The sequence below is a fragment of the Rhipicephalus sanguineus genome, chromosome 1, assembly GCF_013339695.2.
Source record: "Rhipicephalus sanguineus isolate Rsan-2018 chromosome 1, BIME_Rsan_1.4, whole genome shotgun sequence".
In the NCBI taxonomy this organism is placed as follows: domain Eukaryota; kingdom Metazoa; phylum Arthropoda; class Arachnida; order Ixodida; family Ixodidae; genus Rhipicephalus; species Rhipicephalus sanguineus.
In genome coordinates this window covers 315126980-315152317 of record NC_051176.1, presented here as the reverse complement: position 1 = coordinate 315152317, position 25338 = coordinate 315126980, and the positions used below count along the sequence as shown (strand labels likewise).

Here is a 25338-nt window from a genome sequence, read left to right as displayed (position 1 = left end):
CTGATAACATATTTGTACTTTTCGGTGGTACAAATCCTGATGAAGTGATAAGAAAAACTAATGAAATGCTTGTTACACTGGAGCGTTGGTTGGAACTAAATGCATTAGAAATTAATGCGGCTAAAACGAAAGCAATCATTTCTTGCCCTGAGGGTAAAACATGTATTATGCTGTGAATCCTTAATTTACAGCTCTGAAAACATAGAAATTGTGCCAACGTTTATGACTCTTGTTATAACAGAGGGCTGAGCTAGTTGGTAAGCATTCATTCTAAAAAGACAGGGCGTGCAAACCACGGAGAAAGAAGTATTTGAGGAGGAGAATCTGTAGGCCGCGGCAGCGCGCGAGGGCGGCGCGATAGCGTCACGGCGAATGCCGCTTACGCCGAAGCACGACAGACGACGCTTTCGGCCTGTTGCCAACTTTTACATGCTCTTGGACGCGACGCACAAAAATCGTGATAGCGCCTCGTGCAATATAAAATTTTCTCTGTAACATCAATTGGTAGATATAAAAGACATTTTAGCTGCAGTTCCTAATCGATACTACCAGAATTATAGGCCGTACAGCGCTTGAAAGGAAGTGCTAGTAGTGGCCCCTGAGCAGACGACGTCTGCCGCCGCATGCACGCGCCCCTCGCTCCTCGCTCGCATGTTGTGCGCGCGCATGCGTAGGTGGCCTTGGGAGGGACGTTCCCTTCGCGATTTGCTGGTTTTCTTTCTCTTTAGCGCTCTCAGTGGCTTCGGCGCCCTGCGCCGGCGGCGCCGACTCCTCGATGTTTGCGCGTGCTTTTCACGCCGCGACAAAGGAGAGTGCTTTCCAGATTTCGAACATTGCTTTCTTCAGGATGGGGCGGAAATGTTTCGTGCCGAACAGCAGCAGTGGGTACGCGTCCCGCAAGGAGAAGGTAATTACCTTCAAAGTTCCTAGTAACCCAGTGAGGTTGGAAGCGTGGGCTCGCGCCATACCAAGAAAAGACCGACAGCTGACGCCTCGCGACTACGTTTGCGAGAAGCACTTCTCGGACAGTGACATAGACATGCGGCGCTATTATGGCGAGCTTGGTGCCGAAGTTCTCCTTGACAAACCGAAATGGCCAGTGCTGTTACGAGACGCCGTGCCTTCAATCTTTCCGCGCTGTCCCAGCTACTTGTCTGCTGTTCTCAAAAAATGACAACGTGAAATTTCTACCACCTGGGGTTTTGTAACGTGCACCTAAATGTAAGCACACGGGTCTTTAGCATTTCGCCTCCATCTAAATGCAGCCGCCGCAGCAACCTAAATCTGAATTGATGGCATATAGGGTAAGTCCCATCATTCGTTGAAATAAATTATACCTAACTCATTGAGTTCACGTTATCAAAAATGATAGATTTGGCATTGTACAAAATATATCGCGCTGGTAATTTTCCTGCATGTGACGCCATTTTTCTCGTTTAATTTAGCGAAAAAACTTGGAGTGCGCTTGAGCTTCGCCTTTAAGAGATGAAAGCGATAGCTCCGTGCGCGTCGCCTTCTCAACTGCTAGCCTCACCAACGCCGACACCGGTATTTCTGCGAAACAAGCTCTTTAACGCAGTCCCGTTACAATTTGGAGCCGGCGAGGACGCACAAAAACACATCCATTCGGGCGTGAAGTGCGAACGGCGAATCGGCGACGAATGACCTTGAACCGACGAGCTTCGTCGGAGAGCGCGGTGAGAGGGACGCGCGCATTTTTCCTTCTCCGCTAGCGGACTCTCACGACAGAGGGCTAGTAAGCGCTGTGCCCGATTCCGTGACTTTATTAGGACGCCCCAGCGAGCGCAGTTTCGCCTCCTCAAGAATTCTTGCTCCGTGGTGCAAACACGGACACAAGAAAGCCACGACACCACATAAGCCGACTAACAATTGAACAAAAGCACAACGGCGGAAAAGAAAGGCACGAAAACTGATCTGCACATGGCCATCAATCCGCCACGCGTGGGGGTCTACGTGGGTGCCGGATTGATAGGTTCACCTACTGCGTGGGCATTCGCGGATAAGTTTTCGTGCCTTCTTTCTTTTCCACCGCTGCGCGTCTCTTCCCAGGCAGCACAGCACATTGGTCCAATATTGTTTATACGTTGGCAAACGATGGCCCAATGATGGCCCATACAAACCACTATAAAACCAATGTTGGCAAGCCAGCCTACAAGGATGCCAATAATGGTCCATCTTTGCCAGCCAACATACAATATTGGTCGTGCCATTCTTTGAGGTTGGCAACAACGGTCCATGGTTGCCGATGTACATACAATATTGGCAGAACCAGGCCGTATGGATGGCAATATTGGGCCAGCTTATCCGTTGGTAAAACAATATTGGTTAAGTAATGGCAGTAGATCGGATATATTGTCCAGTCAATCTGACTGGTTAAACAATATTGGACGGCCAATGCTACGCGCCGGACAATATTGTCCAGACTTACACGTTGTCGCTCCAATGTCTTAAACACTGGCAAGCATATGCATGATATATCGGCAAGAATGTTTTTTTTCCCTTTTACCATCACTGAGTGAAGGTTAGCCTGAATCGAGCCACCACCTGCGCATGCACGCTAATATGAAAATCACTTTCTCCGGCATCCAGCGCACCTCAAAGAAGATTTCTGGTTACTTATCACATTGCTTTATTCTACAAATATTCTACAAAAGCCCCGCGTTACACGGCGGCGAAGGCATCACGCCGTCCAACTGGGAGGCTGCATGTTTTTACTAGCCCCGGACTCGAGAACAGCTATGGGCCGTCCAACGGGCCCGCGACGCAAAAGAGACTTGGTATTTCTGTTCCGACGTGGGAGCGGCCCGGTCGAGTCCTAATCTGAAACGTGCTCTGAACCCATTCCTTATTACGTATAACAACGCGATTGTAGATGACGACCCCGCATTTCTGAAAGCCAGCAGCCGTTTCGGCCGTCCGCGAGTGCCGTTTTCGCTCCTTTGCATCGCATATTTGCGGCGCTTCGCGCTCGGCGCGTTCCGAGGTTCGTCCGAATTAACCCGGTTGCGCCCCAATATGACCGAATTAACGAGAGTTCGGTGCCATTAAACAATAAAAATGCTTGGCGGGACCAGAGAACACGTTGTAATTGCCTGATTTTCCGAAATAATTATTGTGGAATTAACGAGCTCTTACTGTATAAATATGGCAAAAACAGTCCATTGCTGTCAGTCAACAAACAAAACTGGAAATTCCATTCTATAAGAAAGGGAACATTAGCGCACACAGGGTCTTGATTTTTAAGTTGGCATTTAGTGTGGCACAAAATATATCAAACAGTTGGACAAAATTTGTTTTAGAGATGTTGAGCAATGTTTACATAAGTACCAAGTTTTCAAGTGAGTTTCGCGCTGCTGGAAATACATCTATGAGAAAGGAAACACAACACATCTCACTTTGCAATGCTTGTTAAAAGTTAATTGTGTGATATCCAGCGTACACAACGCAACTGTATAAAAAAAAACCCTGCCTTTACATTGATTGAAGCTATAGAATTCCAGTCTGCTTCGCAATGGGCCTCTGCGCTGGTGTGCCTTTAGCGCACGCGCACCGAAATTTTTCTGACGGCTTTATTAGCGGCGAACAATCAAAACATTTCATGTCACTTCAACCACACCACGCATTTTTGTGTTTGCTACACGACTGGTTGGATTACAGGATTGTAACTTCTTTGTGTGCGTGCTACAACGACGTGCTGTCCAAGACTACAGTATCGCCCGCGGAATCTCCAGATGAGCGATGAGTTATGTTTGCACTCTCAACGCTTCATTCAACCAGACGTGTTCACTTCGAACAAATGTTCTCGGTGATCGGGAGGCCGGAGAAGCAGCGCGACGCCATGTTTTGCTCAGGAATTTTACATCATCTCCTCCCGGCAGTTGCGCGGGGGTGGCTGGTCATAAAACACTTGTCACTTGACGGCTGCTCCGCCCACGACGGTTCAAACGTGGCTCCGGGCTTTCAATGCCTTAGAAAACGAGAGGGTGGGGGGTGAGGAGATCGCGGGAGACGACGGCACCTCGGAAGATGCGTACGCGTTTCGGCCCCTTCTGGCCGGCGGCATTCTTCGTCAGTCAGTGGTGGTTACTTTCCCTCGTTCGGGCTCCAAGCATCGGCGGGCGCCGCGCGCGCGCCCCTCAGTATTCAGTCAAGAGTCATCGGGAAAAAACGAAGTCGGATATCGAGACAGGATGCCGCGATTCTATGGATACGGAGATTCGACGACGATGCCACAGTGAGAAGGCAGCTGTCCTGTTCTTCATCGGACTTGATTGTTTTGACTATTGAAGAGCGATCCGCAGATGAGCGCCGATGTGTCCTGACAAATCGCAAACTTTCCGCCGGATTTTTGTGTACATATCGCGTTCAGTAAGTCGTTTCGTTCCTTAGTCGCATGTTACTTTCCGTGTTTTTCGTACGTGAAATATGTGCTGCGTTTATTAACGTATACATTACCGCGTACTTTCTCTAAAATTGTTACTTTGTGAATACCCATGTGGTGGGCTTTGCTGTGCGCGTCGAAGCAAGTTAGTTAAGTCCTCGCCCTTAGCGATGTTTCAGCATTTGCGTTTGTTGTTTTGTTCTTTTATCGCGTTGTCGTGCGCCAGCTAAATATCCGTTTTTGATTTGCCCTTCGCCGCTCGTTTCGCGCAAAGAAATGATGGATCTGTAACACACAAATTTTCATTAGTTTTGAAGTTGTTGCAGTCTTTCAAGCTCTTGCCGCAGTTACTTTTTAATTAACAAATAGGCTATGAACATTCCGGTAGTTCAAGATGGTTATAGATTTCATCTGTGTCGAATGTCTATTCGCATGTAGATGGTCATTTATTTCATTTTGCATTACGCTTCGCTTTTCACTCATTTCCTTTTGAACCTTCGGTGAACTGACAACTTAAATAAGCGCTAACAGGAGGCTGTGTGTGTTTGTGAGTGGTCCCGTTTCCGCGATTTCTAATATAGGAGCGTTATTCAAGGTAATTAGTGTAGGTTCTGTGCAAGCGGTCAGCAGAACAAAGCGTGAAATGCGAAATTATTTTCAATACTTGCAGTATCTTTGCCATATGTATACATGCAGAATAAAGTTGTGTGTACTCTCAGCTTTTCTACGCTGATTATCCCTGCTGCTTGCCAAAAAGCAAAAGCGTGGGCAACATGCATTTATTTACGTGCACAAAAATCTACCTCATGTTAAACTACACATTCAGTGAAAAATGTCGTAAAGATGTTGACATAGCCAACAAAAAGGCTGGCAAGAACCAGTGTGAAACGCTGAAAAAGAAAGAACGATGGTGCAGCCAACGATAAAGGCTGGCAAAAAACATTGGAGCTGCCAATGTTTATACAATGTTGGCGATACGTACGACGAACAATGTTGGCTACAGCCATCCTTGCCATTATTGGCGATATGTTGGACGGATAATGTTGGCTCCAGCCATCCTTGCCATTATTGGAAAATCATTGGCATCCAATATTGGACCAATGCACATTTAGGTGTAGCAAACCCCCAAAAGCCAACGCAGGACCAATATTTCTGCCAATGTTTACCAACGTTGTTCCGAGATTGGTCCAATGCCGGCGTGCTGCCTGGGTTCAGTCGTTAGTCGGCGTTTGCGGCGTCGTGACTTCTTTCTTGTGTCCGTGTTTGCACGCCCTGTCTTTTTAGAATGAAGACTCTTGGTGTTCACAGAAAAGTTGCTGTGGGATGTCAGTCACGTGTGTTAAGCTGCGCGTTCTTCCTACTAATATCAAAGCAGCCTAACAAAAGCTCTGTGTCCTTCAAACAAAAGCTTTACGCATCATTTACAACTTAGGCAGGGATCATCCTTCTCCACAGCCCTTCCAAAGTGCTGTTCCAACGGTTTTTAATACTTACAACTTGCGCCGAGTTCTTAGATGCAAATACGAAATAAAAAACATTATGTAAATGCTTACAGACTTAGCAACGTTAGCTGAATACTCTTCTGTGTATTCCTTACGGCTCATGAACAAATTGAAAACAAGAACACCACGCACAAATTACGGGGCCCACACGAGAATAATTTTACAATTACCCTGTGTATTAAACGCAACATGTTTTTGATATTTCGTGTTGCAGAACTGCGCTTCATCTTTTCTTCGTGAATCTAGAATATCGGATATGAAATTTGTCTTTGATGTGTTCTTTTTTTTTTCTCTCTTCTCTAAATTGCGAGTACTTACCACGTTCTTTTGGTGATCATTGGTGCGATCTTGTACGCGTTCCAAAATAAGCACGGAGGCGTGGCATTACATCCAGCCGCACGTGACCGCACGCGATTGGTCTATGCAGGGCCGTGACGTCTCTCGCGGTTCACATGGGCCATTCGCGTGCAGCTGGATGTAACGCCACGCCTCCGTGTTTATTTGGGATGCGTACAAGATCGCACCACATGTGTGCTTATGTGCGCCAATTAATATATGCAGTCACTGCATGCTGCTGAACTGTAATCAGCTGGGAAGCCTAATGAAGCTCGCAAAAGCTTTTTTCATCCTATGCCCTCCGCTTTCGGTAGGTCCAGTTTGTTACTATGTCGATGAGAATCACCGTGATCACCGCAGACTTCATGGCTGCCATTTGTAATTTGCGCGACCAGATGTTTACAAGCCATATGTCAATCCCACCCGAGAGTAGCCACATTAAGGTAGCCAAATTCCGGTTTCCAGTGACGTAAAAAAAAGAACGGTTTGAAGACCGATCAAACTCGCTGCCTGGTTTTTTACCCGTGTCAAAGAAAGTGCATTTATGACTTTGAAAGTTTGCGAATTAGTTTTGTCCAGTTTGCTTCGAGCTTTATCGATGTGAACTGGGTTGAGTCCAAGCGGCCAAAATGGCCAAGACAAGCCAATTTAGAAGTCTTTTAGACGTTAATATAGCTCTGCGCTTTGTGCGCTGCTGGGTTCGGCAAGTGCGGCAGGGTGCAAACATTCGCGATGTGCAGCGTGTGGTGTACCTCTACAAGCTCTGCGGCAGATATTAAGCAGATATGTGGGTCAGTAAAACCACGCAGGAGCATTCGAAATGCCGGTTGCACCAAAAGTCGCGTTCGTCGTTTACAGAGACGCTTACCGCGCGATTGTTGACAAGCTCGTAAAAGACTGCAACCCGCTCAGCGTAGCCGATATCGCAAAAAAAAAAAAGAGGTATGTTGGAAGAGTGAGCCAGATGAGGACATCAACGAGAGGTACTTTCTCGGGGATGTCGATCTTCTTGGAGGTGAGTGTGATATTATTTTCTATGTTTTCGCTGGCGTGGGTATTACTCGACACACGGACAAAAGAAGGCACAACGAAAACGTGTGTGTGTGTGTGTGTGTGTGTGTGTGTGTGTGTGTGTGTGTGTGTGTGTGTGTGTGTGTGTGTGTGTGTGTGTGTGTGTGTGTGTGTGTGTGTGTGTGTGTGTGTGTGTGTGTGTGTGTGTGTGTGTGTGTGCCATACTTTGTCCGTGTGTCATGTTCGCGTGCTGCAACTGATACCGCACGTTAGTGTCCCACGGGCACTTGGTCGCGGTCATCTGGTGCTGCATGGCTAGCTCTAATACCGGTGTCAGACGGGCACTTTCGATCGTGATCAGGGCCGGTCTGGATTAGGCTCGACCTGAATCAGGTGCTGCTACACGGTCACATTTAATCGCGATCAGGCCAGACTGGGATCAAGACGATCGCGATGCGCTGGCTCCCAGATCGCGATTTGACTGGCGTATGCACCAATCTCGATACGGATTAGTTTGGACCGTGTAGCAGCGACCATTGTTGATCGCGACAAAGAATCCGATCGGGGTTGGCCCTGGTCGTGATCAAAAGTACTCTTTTGACACAGGTATAATAGTCATTAGACCCAAACTAGATCACAACAATCGCTATCTGGCTCCCAGATTGTATGCATTTGATCGACGTCTGCACCAAAGTTGATTTAGATTAACTTGAAGCAGCGACCATTGCTGATCACGATCAAGAAACCACATTCGGATCGGCCCTGATCGCCATCGAAATTGCCCATGTGACGGCGGTATGAGTTGTTGGTGTTTATATCAACCAATCCACGTCGTTATTCTCGTTTACCAGCCTATAGTACATTGCATTTACTTGCAGTTTGCGTGTATGTGTTCATAGAAGCACATGCACGTGCAGCTCAGCTTTTATCGTGGAGGAACACGTTTACATCGAATCAAACCCTGTACCAAATTAAAATATGCACACATTTCACTTCTCTCTGGTTAATCTATAGTGGCCTGCGCCCCAATTTTTTTTTGTGTACTCTGGTTTAACCAACTTCAGCGACTGTGCAGAATCTTGTGCAGAAGCAAAAAACGACTTGCCGTACAACCCAATCTTTTCTACGAGAGTGACTGAAAGAGACGCGAGAACTCGGAAGGTAAATATACTTGAAACATCACACATGATTAAACAGCATATACAAGACGCTAACTTCCAATGTTCAGGTTACTTTCTGAAGTTGCACATTTATACAATAGTCGCTCACACAAGTGCAATTGTAAAAGTTCGCTAGGCATCGATGTCTCTGTGTTTTTTATCCTACGTTACGAACGTTTTTTGTTTTGTTTACAAGGTCAGTTCAGTCGCGAAATAATAACCAGAGTGAAAATTTAAACTGCCTTGTTTGAAACATTCAGGTACACATACCAGCTACTTCGCTACGTAGTCGGCATTTCGATTGAGACATTTGTAATAATGTGGCACCAACTTTCCTATTACCTCCCCGTAGTTCTGTATGTCAGTCTGCAGGAAGCTGCAGACCGGTGCACAGGCCTGTTTGAAAGCACAGGCCTCCTAGCCAGCATTTCATGTTAGCAAACAGATGGTAATCAGAGAGAGCTAAGTTAGGGCTGCATGGTGGGCGATCGAACTCTGTGGCCCCGTGACCCGCCTGTTACTTGTTACGCTTCTTACTTGTTTTGTTTAAAGAAATCTGTTAAGTCAGAGCACATTTGCAGAAAGCAATAGTAACAAGAACGTCATAAGTATTCCTTGCATTCATTGGGTCTTATTGCGTAAAGAAAGTGGCAAGTACATACAGTGTTAACGTTTTTACGGCTGCCAATAGGCTAGGTGAGATATGTGCGCCGTGCAGAGAAAGAATGAGTGGGTAATAGACAAGAAGATTAACTTACCTTTGTTTCGTAAAGCACACTAACAAATTTACCTATTGCCATACAGGCATGGTGTTCATTTTGGCTGTGGCCGCTTCTACGTAGGGCAGACGGGCCACTGTATTAATCAAGGAGTAATGGAATATAAGACGTCGCTAACTTGAGGCTCACCGTCTAATCTATCTTTACATTGTCAAGAGTGAAGATGCAAGACAAGATTCAATGAATGTGCAGTTTTATACAGGCACAGGAATGAAGAGACATGTCTAAGGGTTGAGGCCTGGCATATCAATAATACTGGAAGCACATGCGTGAGCCAACCATCGATGAAATCAAATGCCTAGACAGTCATATCTCACGTAGACCCCCACGCAAGCCGGACTGATAGGGTTCGCCCCCTTGCCTGGGTGCAGATAAGTTTTTGTGTACTTTCTTTTCCGCCACTGTGCGTCTTTGCAGTTGTTCGTCGGCTTTCTTGTTCTGACTTCTCTCTTGTGTCCATGTTTGTTCGCCCACTGCCTTTGACATAAATCCCAAACAACAAGCTAAGCTTTCTGTCATTCTAAGCTGTAGATTTCAATAGTATAGTGAACTTTTTCTCTCGTGATTTCCTAGTACCTAAATCTGTCACCTTTTGCAGCCGCTGCCGCCAGATCAGCCCCCTTTGCTGCAACCACAGCAGCTGTTGCCACCACCACAGGCTTCCATTCCACCTCGGCCATTGCTACCATCACAGCCAACATCATCGCTAATGGAGCGGCTACCACAGCCATTCCCAATAATGCCACCCATGCCACACCCTGACTGGTTCTAATGCTTCCAAAGGAAGCTACCAGCCAGGTGTGTATAGTTCAGAAATTTAGCTTTTAAATGCTTGATGTCTTGCATGGGCGGCTGAATCGACAATCCAGACTACCATAAGCTTAATCAACAGGGTTGATTGTGCCTGTCAGTGCAGTGAACAAAGTTAATATGTAGTGCAGTAGTAATGTTGTGCCCAAAGGGGCAGTACAAGCGAAAATTAAAAAAAAAAGTAGTTTTTTATTTTTCGCTAAATATGAAAGTAGATTCTTTTCCTCATCTTTTCATGTGTCACACTTCATATTGCATAATTTTTATCAGCCTAAAAAAGTGATCTGAAAGCAATGTGACCAGTGACATGCGCCCTTTCACGGACGCTACTTTTGTAGCTTCCTTTCATCGTAAATCGACGAAAAGCATAAAGTTTCTCTTTTTTTAGGTGAAAGAAAAAGCCGTCTGGCTACAATGTTTTAAGTTGTTAGCAACTAAACTTGTTAGCAACTATCTTTGTTGTTGTTAGCAACTATCTGAAAGATACTATTCATTCTTGCATTGAAACGCTTCTCTTTTTTTTCTTCAAACGCAGGGCTTACATTCAAAATGATTGCGAGCGAGCGCACGGGCACGTGGCAGCCTCCCGCAGCGCCAGTGTACTTTGTGCTTATGGCGCGGTCATATGGGTTTATGGCATCATTTGTCGAGGGAAGAGGGAGCAATTTCTTACTAAAAATAAATTGTGAATTCCAGGCCGCGTGCTGAGCTATGTTTGCCTCACATGCTCTCAGGAGCCTCGACTTTAGGTCGGCATTGTTTTCTGACCATGCTCGAAAAGTGTTGTGGTCCCCTTTAATTGCTTCATGAAAAGCGCAGTGTGTACTTCGCTATAAATGGACAAAAAAAAAAGAAACCACACATTTGAGCATGTCTCATTCCTCTATATTTGCCATCATATGCGCTTTATCAAAACGATTTACCTGAAAACTTAAGGTGCCTGAAGGAGTAGCTTAGTCAGCATAAGCGATGAGGAAAGAGATCAAAACAGTGGACAAACAACGAACCTCAGAGCTGCCGCTGTTTCCTGCGGCCGAGTACCAACATCTTCGTGCTGTATATTGGCTCAAAGATTCACTTTTCAATTACGCTCTTTGGCTGAACAGACAGTCCAGAATCAGTCCAAGTGATGTTCAAACAAAGGAGCCAGCAGACGGAAAAGAAACTTCTGCTGTCTTTACGGTGTCTAAAGAGAGAGCATCCCGCGCTCTCAATCATGCAAATTCTTGACACAGCCGAGAGTTACGCAGCGTGGCTGTCGAAACCGGCTCATGGCGAAACATGTTCGAAACTTGCCTATTCACCACGTCCCGTAACAGCTGATATGGAGAGTTACACGGAAGGCAGAATAGTGACCGTCTGTGCAAAGCCAGCGGGCGTGCGTTGCGCCCCATGAGTCGCACTGAACTCTTACAGTAGTTTCAGTTGCATAAACGATTAAACTGTCTCTGATTGGCTGTTTATGTTGTGCTGCGAACTGTGTAGCTTGGAGCACCAAAGCACTATAGTGCAGAAGCCTCTCGCAGCAACAACAAACTAAATAATGTATTTATTCTTTGATGAGACAGGGGCGGGGGTTGGGGGACATAAGGAGGAGATAATTGTTTTGACGCTAATGTAAAGCGATATGTATTAGCTGGAGGGTTATTGAGACTCGGTGATTGCAAGGTATAACAAACAACCAGAAGTATGAAAAAAAAAGAGTGTCACGACAAAAATTTAATTTTCTTGTCAGTATTCCCACGAAACCTGAAACTTGTGTTAATTTAACTCGCTGAAGAAAACTAGTAATCTGCAAAGTTTAGTTAATACCACTTTCTAGCATATTTCACAATTGCTTTAACATCAGCTGCTGAGGTGGCACAAAATTGACTAAAAGGCAGCCATGATGATCAATCACATTTGCTTTTCACTGATATGATGGCAAAAATGGATTTTGATCTTGCTTGAGCCATTATAGATAAGATTTCTGTATTGCTATTTGATCTTTGACGTTACGGCTGTCATTTTTGTCCCTTTTGTTAGTTGACAGTCCTCTTCTGGTGAAGCTAATGTTTACCTTCATGTTCTTGCCCCATATTTTAGCAGTCAGTAGAATGAGTGATTGCACAAGTGGCATTATGAAGGTTGCGCTAATGCCACCAATTATAACTCCTGCATGTGCCTAGAGCTGCACACATATTCTTCTTTGAGCTACTCTATCTCTTTCAAGTCAAAACTGAGAGACCTCTTGAAACAATAACTTTCAGCATTGAAGCTTTCTGCTACAAGGCAGTTACGAAGGTAAATTGCACCTGTAATAGCAACGCTTTCAGAATGAGTGCAACAATGTTAATTCACACAAAGAAGAAAAGGATCACAAAGACATTTTTGCAATGCAGGTCCATCTGAGAAGCGGCATATTCGCGAAGGAGGAGCACTGGGCTTGGCTGCTGTCGCTGCCCAAGGACTCTTTTATTTTGCAAGAGGCCACAAAGCTACTGTGGAGCATCCTTGAGCTTCAGAACAAGAGTCCCACAGTAGCGCCTTGTAGGCGCTTGGTGCGCCAGGACAAACGGGCCACCGAAGAGGGCCCTGACACCAAGAAAGTTGAAGGCTGTGGCTAGTGAGTATTTTTGCTTAAAGAGGTACTGACACAAAAAAATATTTCTGGCATTTTTTTGTGCAATCCGTCGCTGGGGGCCTATTAGTAATAACACGGCAGATTGTTTGCTGCAACGCGGGAGGGATAATTAATTACAGTCTGTTTATTACCGACTAGTCTCAGTTTCCGTTTGGCAGAGCGAGAACAAGTCGTCTGGTGCAACTAATGCCATCTAGCGTGTGAGATGGTACAAAGAACTGTGACGCACTTCTGTGCTGCCTGTATCATTTACTCGCATTCTCTCGCTGCCGTATGTGCTTGATGTCGTTGCCGTCGTTTCTATCACCATCGTATGGTGGCAACGACTTTGTTGAGGCTTCCATACGTTCGCCGCAGGCACGAACTCGCAAGCAGTCGCCAAATAGTAGCCTGCTGGCACAAGCGTGGCCAAAGGGCAATGGCGACTATGACGTCATTATACTAGCTGCGCCAACTCGGAGCTCGGAAGTTGTCGTGACTGGGAGTGACCTTCAGGTCACTTTGGATGATTTCAATGACGCAAGGTGTGGCATATAGCACTGGATCACACACGCGAACTTCAATATTCATATAAATTATCTTCCAAGCTATATTCGCTGTTCAGATTTGGTAGATGATATACGCATGTTCACGGTAATCAATCCCTGAAGCTATCTCAGCTGTGAAATTTTGCGTCAGTACCTCTTTAAGATATTTTGCTTTACGTAGTGGCATTAAACATTTACTTTAGGTGAACAAATAATCTAAATATTTAAGAAGTGCTTCATGCATTTGCTCACTACTCTGCATATGGCTTTGCACACTGTGAAGTGTAAGCCGGCAAATGTGCATGCGGCTGGCCGAATGAAAAAGATGAATCATCTCATTGCCAAAATGCTTAATGGTTTAAATAAATAATGAAGATGCAAAAATATTTGTCTCACTATCGCCGACAGAGGCGGGCTGGCGCGACGCCTCCGCCTCCTCTCTCAGTGTCCTCAGTCTTTTGGAATGCGTTGCACTGGTTGCGCGGCTTGCCTGTCTAGTAGTTTTGTGTTCAAGCGAACATGCGCATCTTCGGTGGCGGTGACGCCTGGCTCCGTGCTCAAAGTTACGCTTGGAGGGCGGAATATTCGTGGAGCTGTGGACACGGACAACGTGCGCCTGTTAACGGTGAGTGTACTGCTTTCGTACATACTAATTATACAGCTTTAGCTGGGTGTCTGCAGCAGCTGTGAAAGTAGGCTGTCAGCTATTTCCAACAGCAGCCTGCGTCCGCGGGGCTGTTGTAAATGCCCAACTAAACTGTCAGTTAACGAGTTGACATCGTTGTGCGCGTTGCTGTGCAAGCTCCCATAAAATGAGCGATGCAAACAATTATCAAGGGTCATTCTTTGCTGATCGCACATTGTGTCTGCACTGCTGAAGGTACAAGATGTCGTTTTGAAATTCGCTTTAGTCTACTTCATGCTAACATTTCCATCGACATTGAGTGTGCAGCGTGCTTCCGCGCGCAGGAACGGGGAAAAAATGTCTGTGTACAAAACACTTTGACGCGCTCTCTATATATGATGGTTTTTGTTGGCTTAAAGACGGTAGTTTAAGATGCAGATATAGTACGATGATTCCAGCGCGTACGCGGTAGTCACTTAAGTTGGACACACCTAGCCGGCAAGGTGAAAAGCTAGACTTTCAACGGCGTGCGTTGTTGCGGCAGCCGCCGTTCACTCTTTTTCCTTGTTTCTGTTTGCTGTTTTCGTGGTTTGCCTACATCTGCGATGACGTTTAACGTTATAACAGAATCGAGTGAGTGTACGTGACCGTGGGAGCTATGTGCGGTCTCGACGTAGACGCTACGCCCGATCTCGACGTAGACGGCGTCCGCGCGCTGGGTGTCGTTCCGGCGCTCGTACTCGCATGTGTTTATCTGAGTATTTAAGGATGGGTTGCGTTTGTAAAACAGGCGGTCAGTAACCGCTCACGACGTGCCCCTGACTGCCGGACGATGCGCTTGGGTGTTGGAATATGCCGCCGCAAAGTCGGCCTTATTCTGAAAGCAAATTTTGAAGCGATTTCTCAGAAGAGAAATGCTTACATTCGTGCATAGCCAGTACCTATTGCGAAACGAAGTTCCCGCCTTCTTTTACGTGAAAATCTGTTTTCGTTGCGAAATTATTTAAAACGAAATACACGTGTCAGGTGTGTGTACAGTAACGGTGTGTTGAACAAAGGGTGGTTTTAAATCCAAATAATCACTGTGTGTGTGTTGGTTATTCCAAGAATCCCAGATCGCTTTTCCCGCCTCTTCACTGCAGCTGACGCCACACTCCGGGAAACGAAGGTGTCGCTCTGGTCTGGCGCCTCACCACTCGTGATGCGAAAATAAACAGCGGCGTTCGCCCTGTCAACGAGGCAGTCGGTCCTATACATTTCCTTTGGCTGGACAACATGACGAAGGAAAAGAGGTGAGTGACACCCACGCAAAGAAGCCTAAACCAATTTCTTCTGCTTTTTCAAAGAGGCTCACATCATCTTGTGCTGCAAGTTTGTCGCCAATTGACGTCTTGCAAAAGCTACTATTTGCAAGTTGTGTTTCACACGATAACAGCCAAAAACTTGGTTCCTTGCCCGGCCCGTCTGCATTTGCTGTTTTGTTGTGAGCCTTCATTATGTCTGTTTAAATCACTTATTGTGCAGGTTTTGCAAACTCTTACTGCAATTCCATTTTCTCATCATAATATCACGTTCTGTTTTTCAGATACAATTTTTCATGGCTGCTCACGCTCAACAGGAGCGACAACATAGCAAGTCACAAGTCTGGTGCCTCCAGCAATCACCACTTTTTGATTTATTCATAATCATAAGAAATAAATATAAAAACATGATGCGGATTTCTGCAGTTTATTTTGCACCATATCACACTATACACATCACTGTCACACATTTTAGTTGGCTATACTCATACAAGCTTGTAAATAAGGAATACCTCAACGGCTTAATGGGAAATCACAGGCCCTCTTTTCGCGCTTTCTAGATTACTCTGCTGGAAAAGGTGTGTTGTTTTGGGGAGGTGCATTAAAATAATGCTAAAGTTGATCTAATCTTTTCAGCAGTCGCTGGGCATAACGGCAAGTATTATTGGATTTGCTTAAAATGAATACTTGACTATTTCCAACAGTAGTCGCGCAAAAGTAGACAATGGGTCAACTGAGTACCTTAAAATAGTTGTGGAGTCGCTTGACGCTTCTGTGTGTGTAATTTGACCCCCGTAGGAGTGTTACTAGCAAGAGTCGTCTGACTCCCTCATAAGTGGTAATGTGATCCTTCGGATAAGAGTCCTTCCACTTTTCCTAGAGGGTCAGGGTACTCTCCTAGAGCGCGCAGACTTTGACCCACCAAGAGAGTCACCGTGACTTTTTAAAGAAAGCTGTATATGTGGCAAGTCAGAACTTTTCGAAAACAGTCACGTTCACTCTTTTTTTTTTTCTTAGAGTGTATGAGACTCACCAGCAAGTATACGTCTGGGAGGGCAAACGATATGGCAACAAAGCGTAAAGCGAAAAGTCAGAGAGGCGCAGAGGATTTATTGGGTACTGAAAAAAAAAAAAAGGCTCTGAGTAACTACCGAAAGGGCAAAAACGAAATAAGGGGAGAGGCATTTTATGACTGTTTGAAGCAAGGTCGCGTTGCCTTCGAATGCGTAGTTATAAAGCGAGATTTAGTAAAGAAAATTGTGCATGCTTTGGAGAAGCTAAGGAAATGACGGAGCATGTTCCGACTGAAGGTGGAGATATGTATACCCGTGTGTGCCTTTGGGCGCTAGTCTACATGAGCCCTTGGGTTTTAGGCACAACAATGGAAAGGCAAACACGTCCGCCACAGAAATAAGAGACGGTAAAAGGATTGGTGGCGGAAAAGTAGGGATAAAAGACAAAAATAAATAGTGAGAAAAATAAGGTCATTCTGCCTAGGGGGCAGAAAGTTGGGCTGTGAATGCATGGTCTTTTTTTTTCTATAGGAAGATTTTAACTCAAGTAGGCAGGCCGACTTAAAACAAAAAGAGATGTTTCTTTTTTGTTCGTTTTTTTCTAGCTACCGCCCCCGTTAAAGAGGGCACGCTCGTAGCATCCATCCACCAATGCTCTGCTGGCTCCGTCACAAAAAGTCGCTGCGCCAGTCCCTCTAATACGTTTCAGAGCTTAAATATGAGAAACTTTAGCGCTTAAAGTTTGGCAGAGTTCAGCAGAATGAAAACAGACAAGTCTTCAAGACGAAATGAAACAGTAGATAAAGTAAAACAACAATAGCTCAATGTTTATTCTCTGCAGAAACAGTGCAGGCTAAACATTCTCTGCCAATCATAGCTGGTGCATATGATGCAGGATTGTATTAAAAAAAGACATGAAAAATTGCTTAAACATAAAAAAAAGGAAAATGAATGCAACGCAAGATCAAACACGAATTTATGTAGATAATGCTGAAGATTTATGAACAAGCTAAGAAAAAAAGCAAATATGAAAAAATTATGAGAAAATGCACGACTGACAATTATGGAAGGTATATATAAAGCAGAAATTGACTGTTATCACAAATAATGGCGGGTTACATCAATTACATGAAGGGCTTGTTATGCCGTAAATATATGAAGGACGACAAGAATTATTGAAAGCAAAGAATAGGAAGAAATGTTACCGTTTTCATAACGCTGTAATCACAGTTTTGGGTGTCTGCCGTGCGAGAAAAATCGCTTCAATAAAAAAAAAACACAGAGTCCCGTTTATTGCACAGTTTTGCCACAATGTTCGTGAGAACCAACGAGCCCACCTCAGAACCTCTGTACGCAAAAGAGAATCATTAGAAGCCGTTTCAGAGCGTCTCTAAGCTTCAATAGTTGGAGTGGCAGTAGTTTTTTTCTTGTACATTTTAGCAACTGCATTTATGTCTCTTATGTCCAATGCACTAACTGAAAATAGCGGTTTCATGAATTTTTTTGCATACGAGTTTTACAGAGCCTCCCTGTGGTCGTCGTTGCAGCTTTCACATTTCAACGCTGGCACGTCTGTCATTGGATTCACGCTGTGCCGCAAACACTGATCCGTATGTTTCAGGAATGCTTTTTGGTCTGATAGTATTATCTGCACATATTTCTTCTGTCCATGAAGTATTGTAATGAGTTCTCGTACGTGTCGGGTAATCGAGGCCGACCCTCTCTTGGTGGCAAATCAACCAAGCATTCACGGCATAGATTTCTTTTGGCTTCCTAAATAAAGCCACACGGATGGAAAAATGAAGGCTGCAGAAACCTGAGTAATGAGATGTGCAATTTAGCTGCCCGTCCTTTCTTGCTGTAACATTAAAGTTTTGTGTAACGTCTGTAGAATGCCAGGCTACTGCTTGCGCTGGCTCGATGTGCAAAAGGCTGGGCTTCTGTTGTGGTCTTTTTTCGCCGAGTATTGAAGCGAGAAGACACACGATAAAAAGGAGCATGTGGGGGGCACTGGCAAAGATATGGATCAATTAATGCTCACGCCGAATCGACTACCACAATGCCTGGGCACGACAGTGTTGGACAGCAGTGAACACAGCATGCGCAAACAGGAGACGGCTGCACGGGGGATGCATCCTAAAGGTAATGTAGCCGTTGCGCAAGCGTTGTCACAAAAAATATCCGGCAGATCCCACCCACTATGGGAACCAATGTAATGCGAAGCAGCAATGAGCTGCATACATCACCTTATTTGCCTTCGAGGCAAGTGAAGTCATTCACGTCATGACCCTAGTCCACTATATATTGCATGTTTGTCATGCATGCATGCGTGCATGTGCAATATGGTATACACCATGCCAATGAAACGTATATTCTAGTACATACAAGGCAAGACCAGTCATTTATGTTCATCCGCAGTCATGTCATGCCATACCAATTTTGGTATATATCCAGCAAACAAAACAGCCGGAAGCGCACCAAGACAGTGTCATGTAAATCATGCCGTGTATGACATGCATGTCACGATTTTCATGTTATCGCCTGTCATTTATATTCGCCATACAGTTACGTCGCGCAATACCAATTTTGGTGCATATCAAGCTAGTGAACCGGCTGCGAACGCACAATGAGCGTGGCATGTAGGTCATGCCGCACATGACATGTATGTAACGATTTTCATGATACGGCCTGTAATTAATGTTCGTCATAGTCACGTCACGTAATACCAATTTTAGTGTATATCAAGCTAGCGAACCGGCCGCGAGCGCACCATGAGCGTATATAAATCATGCTGCGCATGACATGCATGTCATGATTGTCATGTTACCACCTGTCATTTATGTTCTTCATACAGTCACGTCACGCAATACCACATTTGGTGTATATCAACGTAGGGAAACGGCCGCGAACGCACGTGGCATGTAAGTCACGCCCTAGACGACATGCATGTCATGATTTTCATGTTACCACCTGTCATTTATGTTCGTCACACATTGACATCACGAAATACAATTTTTGGTGTATATCAAGCTAGCGAACTGGCCGCGAACACACCATGAGAGGGGCATGTAAGTCATACCCTACATGACGTGCATGTCATGACTTTCATGTTACCAGTTGTAATTTATGTTCGTCATACCCAGTTGAAAAACCCACCAGAGTGTGTTTGGCGTGTTTTGGTGTTAACACCAGAACACACTGGTGTGTTCTGGTGGATACACCAGCCTGGTGGACTGTGTTCTGGTGGGAAAACCGACCCATCGTGGTGTGTTCTGGTGGATACACCAGCCTGGTGGGCTATGTTCTGGTGGGAAAACCGACCCATCGTGGTATGTTCTGGTTGGATGTGTTCTGGCGGGATGTGTTCTGGTGTGGAAATCGACCCAGTGTGGTGTGTCCTGGTGGGAACGCTGACCCAGTGTGGTGTGTTCTGGTGGAACGTGTTCTAGTGGGGTGCGAACCTAGTGTGGTGTGTTCTGGTGGTAAATGCAGTCATTCACCTAACCTTTTGCACTTAGTATTATCAAGTATGCAATCACAAACTTGGGCATGTAAACGTTATCCTATTAAAATAAAATTTCACTAAACGGAATGAACGATCGACAGTATGACAACGCTATTATCTTCACCCGGCCCTGCTCTCACACTAGCACCAAAGTGAAATTGTAATATTAAAAAAGAGAGCAGGAGACCTTGCCATCTACGCAAAGAACAAAACATATGTTCCATTCCATACACAAGAAGATGCCACTGATCGACTGTATACGGTTCTGTGCCGTGCAGACGAACTATGGAATTGTGAGCTCTGATGTCACAACTGGTGTACAGGTTAAATTAGGTAAGCTTTACGCCTGCATATGTGCAGTACAGAAATATTTGTGTTAGACGCTTTTTGTGTACCTTGTAGATCTCTAGCATGCCTTTCACTAATTTATCTAGCTATTTACCTAAATAAATATTTCTCTCTCTCTCTCTATATATATATATATACACATATATATATATGCACACACAAAATTAGAAACCTCACGGTACACGGTACAAGACACCATGGTAAGAGAACTGCATAGACTTCATGCACACTCATGCATTGCAAAGCTGACAGTAGTTGATGGGGAACCCATAAAAAGACAAAGAAAGCGATGTCACATTTGCATTTATTCAACGCATCAGCACAGAACAAGTTTTTGTACTTCTAATTGCACTATACAGACATGGTGAACTGCAGTAGGCATACATGCATGTACATCAATGTCCAATAAAAAAAGAATGCAAAATAATCAAAGTAACAGGGCTATACGTTTGAAAATTTCAGCAATCCCAGAACGTTGTGCCATAAAGTGCTTGATTATATCTGCTATAAAATTTTGAAATCATGCTGTACTCCCATAGGAACATTGGAAATGAAAAGCACATTTGAAATGGAAAGCCAAAAACCAGCTTAAGTAAACCCACTAAAAATTATGAGATATTCTTCTTATGGCCTCTGTCCTTAAAAGGGTAGACCCCAAAGAAGGAAGGGCGCAACAAGCCAGCTGCCAGTATCGGACATATCACTTCTCAATGTGGCAACCAAGCACAGAAATATAAGTTCACTGACAGGCAGAAATAGCATCAGCAAATAGCATCAAAAGAATGTTTCACATGTTTGTTGTTAAGGAACGGTTGCAACTGTAGTTTGTTTTCTGCATATGCATATTTTTCCTGCAAAATGCCAATACTACAAATGTCATACGACAAGGCGGTTAGACAAGCAAGGTGAAGTTGAGGTTTATTTCGGGAAAAAAGCAAAACAAAGAAAGGTACAATTTGCCTAGGGGACCGGCGAAAAGGTATAAAAGCCTGACAAGGCGCCTGCCCCCTGAAAACCTAAAATCCCACCAAAATGACAAAATGCTCAGTGTAAAAAATGAACAGTCAATAATGAAATAAGCATAAATTAGTTGCTACGTGCAGGCCACATGTGTATAAGAAAACAAATAGATGAGTGAATTGGCCCAGGCAATGACATCAGTAAGGCATATATGTGACCAACAAATGAAACAAAGTTTGAGAAAATAAACAAACATGAATGTGACATTACATGACGAAACGTAAGATTTCAATGCATAAGGTTTCAGAAATTAAAAAAACAAAGAAAACAAATACTTTAGAGAATACAAAACAATGATTATGATGACGGTGAATATGTTTATGTAGATAGCATAGGTGTGCGCACAGGAGGGCAGGGAGGGCGGCTGCCCCCCCTATTCACCTAAGAGGGGGGGGGGGGGCGTGCAAAGCCAGCCCCATACATTGACATAATAGGCAGGGGGGCGCTGCCACTCGGGGGGGGGGGGGCAATGTCAGCGCCATACGTTGACAGAACTGGGAGGGGGTGCTGCGACGAACCTTCGCCCCCCTGAAGGGGAACCCTGCGCACGCCTATGGTAGATAGTAAGTGTGACTGAATCTTCCTTTTAAAAATCCTGTATGAGTCTATATCGTCAATCAGAGTAGTTACATTCGGGTGTCAGATCAAGGTTAAACGACAAATATTTCTGCAATATTCTCTGCCTTACTATCACAAGACCCTCGCCAAGTATTGAGTAATTATTTGGCGCATGAGGCACTTGAGTAATTAACAAAAAACAAAAACACCCTGCTGCATGCCTAGGCATGCAGCAGGGGGATTAACAACAAGTGCACTGAAAAAAGGAGACATGCTCACCGATGAAAGAAAGAAAAGGAAAACTGTACATTCTAACCTATCATATCAACTGTTGGACAAGGTGCACCATATGAACTTTTGGAGAAACACGTCTCGTACACTAGAAGAATATGGCACACATCTTTTAGTCACCTTCGAAAATATTCGGCATTTTTGCTACAACGAATGTTCCCCCTCGATCTACAAGAACACACGGTGAAGCCATGCTGCTTTCATGCAGCAAACACTGCCCTACATGTGCTGGTGGATGCTCGATACTGTACATGAAGGGTAAAAAATACTGCTGACAGATAATTTCCTGGCATAACAATAATATGGTCTGAGCGGCTGCACCATACAGTATGGAAACCTCTTGAACAAACCTCTTTAACAATCTCTGAGCAATAAATGCCTCAGACTCCTCGACAGTTTCCTTGAGCAGCATGAAGAGGCTTTTAGAAAGCGGCATGAAATGCCTGATGTATCTTGATGGCAGAATGTCATCGAGACATGGGATGCTGTAATGCAAAAGCCACAATTCTCATTCGGTTGCCTTCCAAAAGGCCCTTTCTGAAACTACAGAGGGCTGCAAGAACATCAAGTGTTGCTGTCCTCACGTGACTTAGACCTACGTCACACTGTGTTTACACATAACCACCAGCTCGATATGAACACCACAAATGTTTTTTTTAAGGAAGTGGCATTGAAAATGTACTAATTGCATTCCGAGCAACCCCAATAAACTTGTTAGTGTTCTTGACACCGATTTTATTAAGCGCAAGAATACAAAATACTTCTAAAATCTGAGTCAGTACTCCATCACCAATATCTCACATAATTGGTGCTTTACAAGGAACCTTCTGATCTCGCACCTTCAAATATGAGCTTTCAGTGGTTGTAATCCAGTAAGCACATTTTTATTGAATTACGACTCACACAAGCACAAGCTTGCAATCTACTTACAGAGAGGCCAGGAAGCATTACTGCTGAATTTCTTGCCACACAATCAGAGACGTCAGCATCTGGGTTGTCGACTTCAACATCCTCAGGAACCTCTTGACTACATTCCGAATTACCATGGACCTTGCTGACTGTTATAGGAAATTCAACCTGCAGATATGGTTCATCTTCGAGCCCGACATTGTCCTCAAAAAGCTCATCTGAACTTGCCTGCATAGAAAAGAGAGAGACAAAACAGAAGTGAGACGATATTCGGGAGTTATGCATTCATGTTCGATCATCAAGTATAAAAGCCACATAAGCAATTTTGTGAAAAAAGCAATAAGCGACACGATAGAGTTAGCTCTCGCCTAGAAGTTGAATCGCACGAGAGTGACAGCTGTTCAATGCTGCCAGTATGAAGGCAGCAAATATGCACTAATGCTGGCATGACATGTGCTCTAACAATTTAAGCATATTTGTTTTTTTTTGGCCGTTCGCTCCTTCCGTGTGACAACCAGTAGTATGTTACTGATGTACTATTCCAGCTTGGTGCTACTGACTGGTTTCTCAGAAATTCTGGGCAATGAGGGACGTACTATAGATTTCTCCAATTGAGCAATCTAGCAAGAGAAATGAGTGATCTGGTTATGCGACCATCCATTTCGTTGCTTGTCACTGTGACATGCCAAGTAGCGCCAATGGAATTTAGGCTTCTATCACTCGCAATATGACGAGAGGTATGAAACTGGCAATGCTTACAGCAAAGTGGTGCAAGCATAAAGAGATCACAGATGCTGCAATACTGGATAAGTCATAGGAATCATTCATGGTTCTGGCAAGAAAAGCGTATTAATGAATCTTATCTGCTCCAGTTTAATCTCATTACCACCGTCCTTTCGACAGCAGCTCAGCATTTTTAATAACAGGCAAGACTGAATCAAATGGTTGAAACGGGATTTGTAAATGGGATAGCTTTCTAGATGTGAAGATGTACACAGTAGCCCAAACTGAAACAATACAGGCCAGGAATCTTTCTTCCTGTCTCTGCTTGCACTACCAAGCACTACTTCATTCATTTCATTGAATGAGGTACATTTACTCAATGTGGATGCAATGCGGTTTGTATTGTAGCCTCTGCATAGCACTAGTGCGTTAATGTTTTATGAAGACAGGCAGTAACTGATTTTCTTCGTGGAAATGTGTGCCTCATTTCTTTTGTCGCAAACTGCAAGTACATGGGACATTCCTAACGCACCTTGACAACATTTGGGTCCTAGATTTGCAGTTCATAAATAACAAGTGTTCCACTCGGGCACTTTTGAAAGGCCATGCAGTCGATGGCCGTCAAAAAGCCACAACTCTATCGACTCAGTGCACTTGTCACGCTGCTGCTACATGGCAGTTTTGAACGACCGTTGAGGGTTTGAGGCTTTTCTGGAACAGATAGTGTGGCACTGTGGATCTTTATTTTCATTTTCATGTCACCGAAAGTTCAACAGTATAAATCCTCATAAAGGCACAAATGTGTCTGTCACTTTTGTTTAAACGATTCAATCAACTGTTTATACGTAGTTATGAATGCATATTTAGTATACCTACTGACAGCCCCCTAAGCATTGTTCCCCACCAACCCAACCACTCCCTCCCCTCTTACATATACAGGCACCTACCACCCCGCCCCCGTGTTGTTTTAGCAACCGCCTCCTCCTCCTCCTCCCCCCCCCCCCCGTCATTTCGAAGTTATGGGTAAAACACTGCTGGCACCGCGCGCCCCGCTTCTACATCGATGTGAAACAGTTACAAAGTTAAACGAGGATTGCATCGCCCCGCGGTGGAAAGCTGTGATATCAGTCATTTACAGCGAAAGAAGCTCTTGCCTCAGATAAGCACGAACAGAGCGGCTGCATGTGCGAATTGATATTGATAACGCCGGGCTCTGAGAGTCATTTCAAGATATCACAACTTACCTGTGAAGCATCTAGAGCAGCAGACGATTCTTTCTTCTGGCTCCACACAATCTGTAGGGGAACTTTGACGATGTAGTCGGTTCTAAATAGAACCGAAAGCGCCGTTTCTGAGGCGGGACCGACCACCACGACGGGGCCATGGGTGCGCGGGGGCGCAGGGCCGTCACTTCAGCAGCTGCGCTGTAGTGAAAGAACTACGATCTACGATCATCACATTGTAATTCACCACGTCGTACACATGCCGTTGTTAAACCCCGCCGCCGAGTTGCTTTGGTGGCGAAGTCGGTTAGCACTCAGCGCGGCAGTTCGTAGTGCTGCACGTCGTGGGTTCGAAACCGCGCATTGTAGTCTTTTTTTTTTTTTTTTTAGTGCTTTCGTTTCTAGTTTTGAAACATCGCGTCAAGATTATCATGACTTCTCCGAAGGAACCGTAACTTTCCTTTCAAAAAAAAACCAAGCGGAAGGCTGCTGCAGCAGTACACTGTAGCTGCAACCGTACTCAAGACGCGATACATTGTTTCATTGCATCGCATATGAATGGGACGCTGACATGACATTTCCAACCACTGATTTATTACGTTGAGAACGCACTCTAGCAATAAACACTTGAAAAAATAGCGACAATCCTCAGAACACCGTTGATATAGCATG

At 44.7% G+C, this 25338-nt stretch overlaps 1 protein-coding gene and 1 long non-coding RNA gene across 2 annotated transcripts in view; both read right to left on the bottom strand.

Moving 5' to 3' along the window:
- Window positions 1-25338, bottom strand: part of LOC125756922 (uncharacterized) — a 217236-nt gene that overhangs the window by 49072 nt on the left and 142826 nt on the right. The gene's annotated exons all lie outside the window — the stretch shown is intronic.
- On the bottom strand, window positions 20231-24926 carry LOC125756923 (uncharacterized). Its single transcript, XR_007414878.1, has 2 exons — window positions 24688-24926; window positions 20231-22948 (listed from the first exon to the last, which is right to left on the bottom strand). It is a non-coding gene; the product is annotated as an uncharacterized LOC125756923 (long non-coding RNA).